At 36.7% G+C, this 12,384-nt stretch overlaps 1 protein-coding gene and 2 long non-coding RNA genes across 3 annotated transcripts in view; all 3 read left to right on the forward strand.

Annotated features, from left to right (window-relative positions):
- Positions 1–12,384, forward strand: part of LOC118048642 (probable disease resistance protein At4g27220) — a 99,354-nt gene that overhangs the window by 16,510 nt on the left and 70,460 nt on the right. The gene's annotated exons all lie outside the window — the stretch shown is intronic.
- The window catches only part of LOC140955119 (uncharacterized), a 71,429-nt gene continuing 60,678 nt past the window's right edge, over positions 1,634–12,384 (forward strand). Inside the window, exons 1-2 of the long non-coding RNA XR_012168851.1 lie at positions 1,634–1,780; positions 4,791–4,897. This is a non-coding gene — a long non-coding RNA (uncharacterized lncRNA). The remainder of the gene's footprint in view (positions 1,781–4,790; positions 4,898–12,384) is intronic.
- Positions 5,034–6,045, forward strand: LOC140955120 (uncharacterized). The gene is made up of 3 exons (XR_012168852.1): positions 5,034–5,139; positions 5,284–5,363; positions 5,538–6,045. It is a non-coding gene; the product is annotated as an uncharacterized lncRNA (long non-coding RNA).

Below are 12,384 nucleotides of genomic sequence, written 5' to 3' on the forward strand. Positions count from 1 at the left end.
TAATACATATAAAAGTCATAAATATTCCATCTTAAATTAAGCAAACTTGATAGATATAACTTAAGATATGAGGCAAAGAATTAGTAGGGAGTAGTAGAGATAGAAGACCTGATATTTGCCTCATCAACTAGGCAGCGAGTAACAACATACGCCTTTTTAATAACAAAAGCTAAATTAGTAGTCTTTGAGGTTACTTAATTTAAATATTGGTATGTAGCTTTTATTTATTTATTTATTTCTAAATATTGACCTTAAGAAGGATAAATGGGTGCACTGGTTATGTTAATCTGTAATATAAAAGATCTATAGGTATTGTTTGTTATGTCATTTCGATTTTCTTTTTAAAACCAAATTTTAAAATACACACATAAAATTTATTGGTTTAGATAAAAAAGTTTAATTATTTGATAATCTTAAATTTTTAATACTAGGAAGCTCGCCACATATATGTCACAAGCAATTATTTGGTTGAATAATATATATATATATTAGTTGTTAAAGCTGTCTAGTTTGATGATTTATTTTTTAAATTTTAACCTTAATTTAGATTGGATTTGTAATTGAATCATCTAATCAAACCAAACTACTTCATATCTAGCAATGTTTAATAGAAATAAATGAAAAAAAATATTATTTTAATAAAAATAATTAATCTGAATTATCTTAATAAGTAACTCGTAAGTTATTAAATATCTAATACTATATTAAAATAGTATCTTAAACCAAATAAATTAAGCAGACTTAAAAATGTTATAATGTTACTTCCTAATAATTTAGTAAGGATAGAATATATATTCAAAAACAAACTTTGTTAGAAGATTAAGTTATTTCAACAATCAGAGTCAATTGAGGATGAGGTCTGATGCACCTACCAGCGTTGTGTCCTAGGAAGCCCACCAGGCAAATAAATATTTTTTAAAAAATTAAAATTTAATTTTTTTTTTTAATTTTTTAAAATTATTTTTTAGATATTTTTATATTTTTTTAATATGTTAATATCGAAATAAATTTTAAAATATAAAAAAAATATTATTTTAATATATTTTTAAATAAAAAATACTTAAAAAAACAATTGTTATTATAATACCAAATTATTTATAACGGTTCCTGTATAAAACTATATTATAAACAAGAGTTTCCTCATATTAATTAAAGCATTCTGCATTTGACACAACTTTAAAACTATATTTCGATATATTTTTTTTTTAAATCTGAATATTTGAGAATGTGATTGTTTCATTGGTATGCTTTCGTCTTTGCTATCAATCTCACACTTACTAGCATAGTCACAGCTGGTTTGTCTTTACAGTCGCAGTAATTTTTTTTAAAATTTTATTTTTTTATTTTTTTTGAATTATTTGAATATGTTGATATTAAAAAAAATTAAAATAACATTTTAATATATTTTTAAATAAAAAATATTATCAGAAACAACTTCACACATGCAGAAATATGCTGTTCTTTCTCATATTCATGTGTTTACATGTTCATGGCAGCTCCTTCAAAGTTTGAACATTGGGGTGGGTCCACACGTTAACTCTTTTAATTATTATTTAGCTGACCTAACATTCTCTTCCTTGTCACATCTCATCTCACAATAGAATTCCCTTTTTTCCTTTCCACATCCCATGATCAGTACGAACTAGACTTATGTTAACTGCAACTTTATTATTTTTCTAAGCCATAAATTCTTCTCTGATCTGTGATTTCTCTTCCTTTTCTTTTGGCTGATCACTGCTCAAGCAAACCAGCTAGCACTTGAAGAACATCTTGAATCCAGGTAAATTATTTGTACTTCATCTTGTTGGTGTTTTTGTTTTTCTATATGTAACTATATATGGTTTGAATCTTTAAAGAAATCCATGATAAATAAATCGATCTTTTTCTCGGATTTTATAATCCATGCCCTGTGGTGTGGTGTTCATACTAAATTATATAACCGTAAACCTTGAACTCATTGTTTTTATCTTTTCAAAAATTCTTTGCTGTTTTTAACTTTGTTGTTATTCATTTTTAGGTTTCATACAAAAAATAAAAAAATAAAAAAATTTAGAAGGAATAAAAATAATAATAATAACAGGAGTGAGAAAAGAACGCTAGAACGTCCATAAATGCCTAGGAATTGGTTGAGGAGGTTCAGAAATACAAGAATTGAAATTTAATGTTATATTTTCTACTGATAAGAGCCCTATTGACAAAGAAAATTCAAGTTCAGAAAGAAAAGTCCAAAATAAAATGTTTATGGACTCAATTAAATTTTATCCAAGGTTTCATTGAATTTATGGAGGGTTTAATTGTAAGAAAATTGATTTTTTTAAGTCAATTTAGTTTTTTATTGAAAGTAATTAAAGTTATGAAGTCCAATTATAATTTTAAAGAGTTGATTTGGTCAAATCAGGGGTTTAATTGCGTAATTATTGAAGTTTGGTAGTCAATTAGGGATTTAAATAAAACAATCATAAACCAAGGACCAAACCGGAAACGACGCTGCAATCAAGGGATCCAATTACAATTCATCCGGGGGGCTGGATTACAAATTTGTCAAAACAACCAGGGACCGAATCCAAAATATTCATTTGAATTGTGAAACGGCGCCGTTTCCTTCGACACTGTTCATCACCCTCTTCAAAGCAGCCGTTTCAGCAAACAGGAACCGTTTTCAGCAACAAATGCCACAGATTATGGGAACGTTTCACAGCTATTATTTCTCTACCGTTACAACTGCAATAATGGTCCTGAACGTATGCAGTTTTGGCTATAAAAGGGGAGAACGAGAGAAGGAAAAGGAGGGAGGAGCCGGGAAGAAAGAAGATCAGAAAAGCAGAAGGAAATAATGTAAACAGAGGAAATCATTGAGATCAGAACCAGCGTTGCCATCGTCTTCTTCATTTCAGAAAATCAGAAACAAAGAAGAAGAAGAGTGCAGGAATGAAAACAGTAGCAGAAGGAAAGAAAAAAACGTCGCTCGATCACAGCACTGATCACCCTCAACTTCGTCTTCATTTTCAGGCAGCAGCTCCAGGGGACGTTTGAGAGAACCAGAGAGGGAGAGAAGAAAAACCAGAGGGGGGACAGAGGGAACGAGACAGCAAAGAACGACAGGGAAAAAAAGACAGCGAGAGAGGGGAAAGACAGGGGGGAGAACGGACAGAAGAGGAAGAAGGGAGAGAGGAGAGGTGTTGGTGGATCAGCCCTTCCACACTGTCATCTTCATCTGCAACCGCGAAGCCGCCACTGTGAACCAACGAGCGCAGCAGCACCACCACGAAGTCAGTGCAGAGAGGGGAGAACGTTGAAGGAGGGAGATAAAGACGACATAGAGAGGGAAAGAAAAAAGAACAAGGCAGAAACACAGCAAAAAAAAAAAAGAAAAAGAACGAGACAGTGGGCAGAACGAGAGAGGAGAAAGAAGAATAGGAAAGGAAAACAGGGAAACCAGTTGAACCAGAATTTACAAACGAAAAGAAGAAGATTGAGGTCGCTTGTTGTTGCCTTCGTTGCTTCCAGGTAAGCTTCTCCAATTTTTCAGAAAATGCACAAACACCGTGCACTTGAAGATTAATTACACCATAGCAGGCGTGCGTGAATTGTTCACCCACGCTTGCGGGTAGAAACCAGTTGGGTTCAGCTCAGCTACATGAACCGAGCTGGGTCGAGCTAAAATAAAATTAATTATAATAAAATAAAATAAAATAAATATTTTTAAAAATTAGTGATTTCTGCAAATTTTTTATTGTATTTTAATCAAAATCGGTTTGTATTTTTATATTGTTAAGATACAAATTTGGTATTAAAATACCCGGTTTTCAACAAAAATATATAAAATATATTTTTTGTTTTCATGCATACGGCCTAGTCTTTCAAAAAAAAAATCATATCATATCATATTTTCATACAATAAAGATTCAAAAATTTGTATTAATATGCATTTTGGCTTTAATAACCAGTTTATTAAAGTCACGAGAACTAGGCCAATATTCAAAAATTCCAAAAAAACTTATTTTGTTTTCCTTTAATATCTAGGGTTATGATCTTATATGTAAGACGTATTCCGGATATTAAAATTTTTTTGTTGACGTTAAAACAATTAGGTCATACCCAATAAGATAAGGATCTCTTTACTGAAGATGATTTTTTTCTTAAACCATAGACGGACCAACAACTAAAAAACACGACAAGACCTTAAATTTTATCAAACAATTAAACAATGCAGCTTACCTTAGGTAGGACATATTTGGGGTGCTAAAACTTTTCTTTTACGCAACCAATCCCCGTACCTGATCTCTGAGACCAGTTAGGGTTCCTAGTTATCAAAATACTAGGTGGCGACTCCCATTCTATTTTTTCACTAATAAAAGACAAGAATTTCTTGTCTCCTCAAATTTGCCACATTAGATAACGATTTGAGAGTGAATGTTTTCGCAGCGATGCCGCACACATGTGACAAACTTTTTATTTTAGTTTCACCTTCTTCTTTTACAATTAGTGGGACTGCCATTAATTTTTATCCAATATTTTTCTGACATAATGATTCAATGAAATTGTTTTTTACTGATTCATGAATTAACTTGATCAGTATTAATTAATTACCTTTCATTAAACTTGTTTACAACAAGTGACAAATAATTTAGCATTAAAACAAATAATTAAATCATTAACAGCAACATTTATATTTCCTATTTTTCATCTGAATCTCTTTAACAAATAAATAAGTCATATATATATATATATATATATAGACACACACACACACATCTAATCTGTGCTTTCTGTTCTTTTTTAAACCTCAGATGGAAGGAGTCCCACCGTCTTGTAATGAGGATGATGTCAACTTGACATCGAATCAGTTCGATTTTCAATCACAAGAAGATTCATTCAATATATCTGAGCTTCTCTTGTGCGTCATTCTTAAGCATATTTTATCAGAAGATGATTGCTTGCACTTTAGTTATTCTTCTGTTTATCCTCTATATTCCCAAAAAAATTAATGTCGTCACTGTCCATGGAAGCAGGCCACCACCGGAGGTTCCAGTCAACGAAAGCTCCATATCATGCAACGATCAAGGTGGACAGAACAATGTGATCAACGATAGTATTCAACAAACAACTCTGTTTCCACCTTCATTTCCTCAAACCATGGTGATTACTCATGCCTACTCCAATTTGCTACAATGTCCATTGAATTAGCAAGTGTTTGTATCACCCATTGGATCAAAAAGTTTTATGTTTTCGTGTATGAATTTATCTCGAGCATCTTCACAATGTTTATTGTTAAACAAACAGACAACAATGGGAGATTTACATGGAACATCATCATCATGGATCAACCAAAATGAACCAAATTGGCCTCAAACTCCATCAAGGTACATAATATTCATCATTATTTAACTTCTTCTTCTTGTTCAAATGTTCATTATTTAACATCATTATTTTAAAAATATATTGAAATTCATCATGTTTGAATATAGGTAAGCTAAAATGATATAAAATGCTTAGTGGATTAATAGCTAGCGATTATGCATATGTTGCTAATATAGGGACCAACAATGGACTATTTATCAGTTACCAATTATGAGCAATCAAGTGCCTGCGATGCTACCTGGACCTCAACCTCCAATGAATCAATGGTATTAACCTCGAATATACACTTTTTTAATCATGAAAACAATAAACTTGACCAAAATTGACGAGGTCGAGGATCTTCCAAGTCTTTTTAAGCTCTCTATCTCTCTTTTTTGTGAGAATAACAGTTCTTTGTTTAACTATTTGAATATTATTCAGGCATCAGAACTCCTTTATTCATCAACCTCAGCCGGGACATGGCTATATGATACCGAATGCAACCACTTCACAACATGGTGGCTTCAATCAATCTGGACCTTCTTTTCCTGCTCCCCAATATCCAATTTTTCATATTTAGTATTTGCTGTAAAAAAAAAAGAAATAGTTTTTCAATGAGGAAAGTAACATCATAGCTTGAACATGAACCCAGCTAGATAATCATAAGTTTGTAATGCTTCATAATGCTTGCGAATGATTTTGGATTCAGGACAAGTCGATCAAGCTGCTGTAATTCCTAACATAGACAATGTGCAACAAGAGAATTTCGTGCCTAGGTACTGATTGACTTCCAGCTGTTGTGTTTTAATACCATTAACTTTTACTGCTTAAGAGAGACTACCAATTATGGAAAGGTTTTATAATATGATCACTTCATTCGTATATATATAGGTCACAGATGGATAACCTCCAAGTCCGAGGATTGCAAAATCAAACTGCTAGGCCAAATGCCTCAAATCCTGGCCTTGGCACTTCCCTGCAAAGTCAAAATAGGGGTTTATTCATCAACACCAGTTCAATATTTAATATTCTTGGACTTAATTTTTGCTTATTCATCAACACCAGTTCAATGCTTATTCTAAGGAATGCTCAATATTTTCTATCTATAATCTTATCCAAGGCCTTCGTGAAAGACACAACGGGGAGACTTTAATCGTCAAAAAGCTAAGTCTACGTATAATTTTCCACTGCAACTTGTTGGACAATTCTTGATTCCTTGCAGTCAATCTGGGAAGCCTTTCGGCTGTCTTTTACACGTTAAAATTTAATGGGATGATATTCTCGTAGAGACTGGAAATGTCTTGGCACGGATTTGGACTCACACGAATCACTAGCACATGTACATTTCATGGCCTAGCTATTATCTCGAGAAGTAGTAGAATTTCTTGGGCTTCACGCTGCTACCTTTTGAAACTTCCAAGATCAAATATGATATTGAAACCAGAAAGTAGCCTAGGAGTGTTTTTTAAAATTTTGATCCCTAAAGTTTTTGCATTTTGCATTTTGCATTTTGATTTTGATTTTTAATTTTGATATAAAATTTTATTTTTATTTACTTTTTAGTTCATGAATATAAAATAAAAAAATCACAGAAAAAATTGAAAAAAGATAGAAAGTTTTTGGTTGATAATTTCTGGACAAAAAAAAAAAGATCTTTTTATTAATGGAGAATTAGTGTGCAAATTGGAAAGCAAATCATAAGGGTATATTTGAGATTATAGTAGTGGTTGCAATTCAAAGTATTTTTTATTTAGAAATGTATTAAAATAATATTTTTTATTTTTAATATCAACATATTAAAACGATCTAAAAATAAAAAAATTAATTTTTTTTAAAAAACACAAATTTTTTTTAAAAAAACACAAAATTATTCTTTTAAAATATATAAGAAAAACAAAAGAGAGAAGACAATTTAAAAAAAGAATGATATTCGAATTACATGACTTAGAATTCTGAAATTTTTATAAGGATATATTTAGAATAAAATTTCATACCTCTATCTATTTTCCTACTACAAAAATTCATCCTATTTTTCTATATTCATCAAGATTTTTTAATCTGTATTTTTAAGTTTTTTCTTTATTTATAGAAACATAAAAAAAAAAAACTAAAAGGATTGGCACTACCAGAAATTCGCTAAATACCAACAGAATCACCGACGAAATTTTTACTGTCGGTATTTTTCGGCACGTGACGTCTGAGTGGTTCACTCGACGCTCACAGTCCGGTGCTGGCAACCGGAATCGGCCAATTCATGGCTCGGTGACAACACACACCGGCGGCTCCGTTCCGTTTGCTGCACATGCGAAACGGATGGTAAGATTAATTTAAATGAAATATATCGTTCAATTAATTTGTTGTTAATAAATTTTTTTCATTATAGGCTACGTCTCTTGGACGTGAGCCGAGCCCTATGGAGCTGTTTGTGGAGATGCATGTGCGGAGTCATGACCGCCAAAAGGGGACGCAACAGTTCGTTGACAACCGTGCTCAACAGTTTGTGGTATGTTTGTTCAACCATTTTATTTTGTAAGTTATTATTATGTTTATTAAATTGAATATGATGATTTTTTTTTCAGGAGACCTATAATAATCGGTTGAGGGAGAGATACAGGGACGATCCTTCGACCCATCCGGAATTCGATCCGGATTTGTGGATGGAAGCTGAATCGTCAGGTGGACCCGATAAAAATTGGGTTTACGGGCTCTCCAACACTACCGCTGCCAACTTGCGGTCGACCGGTACTGCTTCAACCGTTGGGAGCTCCCAATCTGTATCGAGCTCCCAATCTAAGGAGTTCGTGGCCTTGCAGCAAAGGTGCGACCACCTATCAGAGGCGTACACACAACTCAAAGAAGAGCAAAGATTGGAGAATGGATAATGTTTGGAGCATTTAAGACTGGACCTCCTTGACTTAAATTTTATTTTATATTTATAATAAGGAAAAGGCACCATGGGGTTGAAACCTTTTTATGCTCGGTTGCTGGCATTTGCGACCAGGTTATGGGTCAAGCCAGTTAAGATGTGTTTGGAAAGTATTTTAATATATTTATATATAAAAAAACACTTTAAATTACAATCACTACTATAATTAATAAAACTCGAAGTTTTTATAGTGATGAGCCACATGAAACAGTACACTTCCAACTGGCTATGCTAATAAGACCAAACATCCAATAAATCTTCGTTTTATTTCTTGGCATCTTGTCCTCTTCTCTTCTTCATTGCTTCTCTCCCACATACAATGAAAAATGAACTGTCAAACTATCAACCATCAACCCAGTTGTCATGCACATTTCATTATACATTATTTGTAGGGACTATGGACACCACTTATCTCCACATTGGTATGATATTGTCCACTTTGGGCCTAAGCCCTCATGGATTTGCTCTTGGGCTATACCCCAAAAGGCCTCATACCAATGGAGATATTTGTCCATCTTTATATACCCTTGATCCTCCCCATTTCTAGCCAATATGGGACTTTGGTTGCATACCCAACAATCCTCCCCTCAAACAAAGGACCACCGAGCCTCCCCTCAAACAATCATTCATCCGTCCACTCTCTATCAACCATGATTCTTCATTCTCCACTTCACCGTGTTGGGGTCAGGACACGTCCATGAAGCATCCGGAGAGCACTACCTGATTTGAGAGTTTGCTCTTTCTAGGTCAACTCCTCTTCACCGTGTTGGAGCCAGGACACGTCCGTGAAGCACCTGGAGCACACCGCCTATCCAATAGAGCTGATCCACGGATTACATCGTGATTTGCTCAGGGGGGCCCACCACCTTTTGTTCGGCATTCCGAGGATTCATCCATCATGGCTAACTCCGGGGCAAGGCTCTGATACCAATTGTAGGGAATTCCGACCGGTGATGTACTGATATTGTTAGGTGTGTTGCCATTTAATGTGCCTAACATTGACTTTAATCAACAGCCTTTGTTGAAGAAGATGGCAGCCACCTACTCCCATGTGCAGCTGCTGGAAAATGAAGAAGAGAAGCCACCATTCCTGCCTATAAATAGGCACTAAGTGTAAAGAGCAAAAAGAGAGAGTTGAGAGAAAGAAAGATGTGAGAAATGTAGGAGAGAGTGGGCTGCCAAGGCAGCCAGCAGTAGCTGCCATTGCAGCACTGAGAAGAGAGAAATAGAGTGAGGTTGAGAGTTGCTAGAGAGGAGATGATTCCTCCTCCTCTATTGTTGTAAATCTTGTTCTCTCCCTATATAATCAAATGACTTCTCCCGTGGATGTAGGCGGTTTGCCGAACCATGTTAAATATTGTGTCAGTGTGCTTGCCCTCCCGAGAGCAAATATCAGTACATCACCGGTCGGAATTCCCTACAATTGATATCAGAGCATATGGTTTAAGTGGTGTTTGATTTTTTGCTCAAAAATGAAAGTTGTCAAAATGGTGTTTTGACCATCCCACTGTGTAGAGGAGGAAGAGACGAAGCCACTGGTGAAAACCGCGTCAAAATCGGACGTCGGACATGGTCGCACTCTCCATCACTCTCCGGCAAGGTGTCTGCCCACGCGCCCCACGCGTGCCACACGTGTTCTTCACCCGGATGAGTTGACCCGACCCGAATACTAGTTGACCCGACCCATGTGAACAGTAGGCATGAACAGTGACATTATCATGAACAGTGCTATGCAAAGGATGACATCAGCATACACAGTCAGTAAAGTATTGACTAGTCAACAGACATGTCAGCATAGGGGGACCCACCTGCCACGTCATCAGCCTCGAGCTGAGCCAAGTTGAGCCGAGCCGAGCCGAATTGGAGCTGAGCCGAGCCGTGATCCGAGGGATAGGGTCCAGTGTAGCTGATCCTACGTGCAACCGGAACTGAGATTGAATCTGAGCCGTTGATCAGGCCAAAATTGTTTTGATCAAATCTTAGCCGTCTGAAGTGTGATTTGGACGATTCAAGACATGTTTCCAGCTAATTTGATCATTCTGGATGCAATGGTATGGTCCGATCGTTGAGATTCGAGACCAAAAATGGCAGTGGTGAATTATTAAAGAGAGATTGCCCGATGAGGAGGCATCTGAAGGTCATCATGGTGGTCGATGGAGATGAAGAAGAAGAAGGTGCACATGTTTACCCAATTACATGTGCTGAACTGTTAAATGGGAAAATTTTAATGCCTTGATGGAAGGCAAAATTGGGACACTCAAGACACCCGAGATGTGGACGATTTGAGGTGTAGAGTGAAAACTGATGAAGACCAATCTTGTCGAATCTAAGCACTGGTAGTCTCGCTAGATGTTGAGAAATCAGGTATAAAACCAGTATATTCCAGATCACTTGCAAAGGAAAGCCGCAACAAAGCTAGCAAATGGTTGTATATACGGAGAGACAGTACGATGGATAGATATGGCCTAAGAAGTTCTGTCTAGGAGATTGGGTTTTAAGCGGGACTGTTGTGACCCCTCCAATCTTTCCTGGGAACTTGCTTAGAGAAAGGATTATCCATACGGTACTATTTTCGTATATATAGCAGTTTGTAATGAAACGGTTGAAGACTAGCAGGATGACGGCACAAAGGGAACAATTGGGTTCTATATGATCAAGGATCTGATGGAATGGTGATTTCTCCAAAGAAGTTAGATTCGGTGACTGTGATTTCTCGAGTGGAGAATTGATGAAGACCCTGATAATGGAAGAGAAATACAGCAAGGGGATGAAGATTGGCACCCTATTTTGACTTGGACAGGTGTTGTAACAGGATGAGCTGCTGTCAAACATAAGCAAGGAATAGGGAGAAATCTGGAGAACAGAAATTGCACGAGGGCACACGGAGATTGTGCAGGAGTACCCATAGGATCCAATGAGGTACTGTAATGAGACAACAGGTGCAAGGAGAAGAAGAGTTCCCAGATGAAGCTCAGAGCAGAGACTATGTACAACAGGAAGTCTCTTGTGCTCTTGATGAAGACAACAGGCGAGGACCTTTCCAATGCATGCAAGGATGGAAAGATGAGCTGTTGCAGAGGCACCTAATTGAGGGGGTGCGAACGCCTATGATAAAAGGCGACTGCCTATGATGAAAGGGGTAGACACCAAAGAGAGTTGGTGTAGGTGGAGCTATCAAGCAGAAAGATGTAGAAGCTCCAAACATAGAAATCGAGGTGGAGGATTGCGAGGAGTATACCGCAAGTTTCTCTTACTATGTAGTCAGTGGCAGTAATCTCTCCCAAGTCCACATGGTGGTAGAGAATCTTGGAGCCACTGGAGTCATCCCCGATGAAGGAGGATGAGACCGCCCCATGACAGCGGGCGGAGACACCTTAGAGAGAAGGTGTGAGGGCTATGAAATGAGCCCAATATCAGGTCGCCCAAGACAACGGGCGTAGACACCTTAGATGAAAGGTGTGGGCCACGATGTGAGCCCAGTTTAGACCGTCGTATGACGACGAGCGGAGACACCTCAGAAGAAGGTGTGAGGGCCATGATAGGAGCCCCAATTCAGAACGCCCCAGAGCCGATATGATGGCTAGATATAAGTGGACAAGTGTATGGATAGCCAATGAAGTGGCTATGATGAGTATGAATTCAAATGCAGGATTGACTTTCATGGATATTGCCCCCATGCTAAAGATCAATGAGCTAGAAAGACATTTGCCTTGGACAATAAGTGGATGACTTGTGGAGCATTAAGACGCGACTGCTATGAAGGAGCAGAGGGCATGCGCAGGTTCCAGGAACAAGTTGACTCTTGTCAAGGTGGTGAGCTCGGTGAAGGCATTGTAATACTCAGAGTATGAAGACAGATATAGATCAACCTTTAATGGGCTGCCCCCATGGTTAAAGGTGGATAGCTACCCGGACTCTTGAGACTAAGAGTGGGAGACTCATGGAGAAGTAAGGCGTGGTTTCTAAGGAGGAACAGAGGGCAGACGCAACTCCTGGATGAGTAGACTCTTGGAAGAGTGGTGAGCCTGTGATCACATTAAAATACTCAATGACTATCGCACTTGGGAATATCACTTTGAGGGGGTGTTGTAAGCCTTGATGTAAGGCTTGATAAATCA

The sequence above is a fragment of the Populus alba genome, chromosome 19, assembly GCF_005239225.2.
Source record: "Populus alba chromosome 19, ASM523922v2, whole genome shotgun sequence".
Classification (NCBI taxonomy): Eukaryota; Viridiplantae; Streptophyta; class Magnoliopsida; order Malpighiales; family Salicaceae; genus Populus; species Populus alba.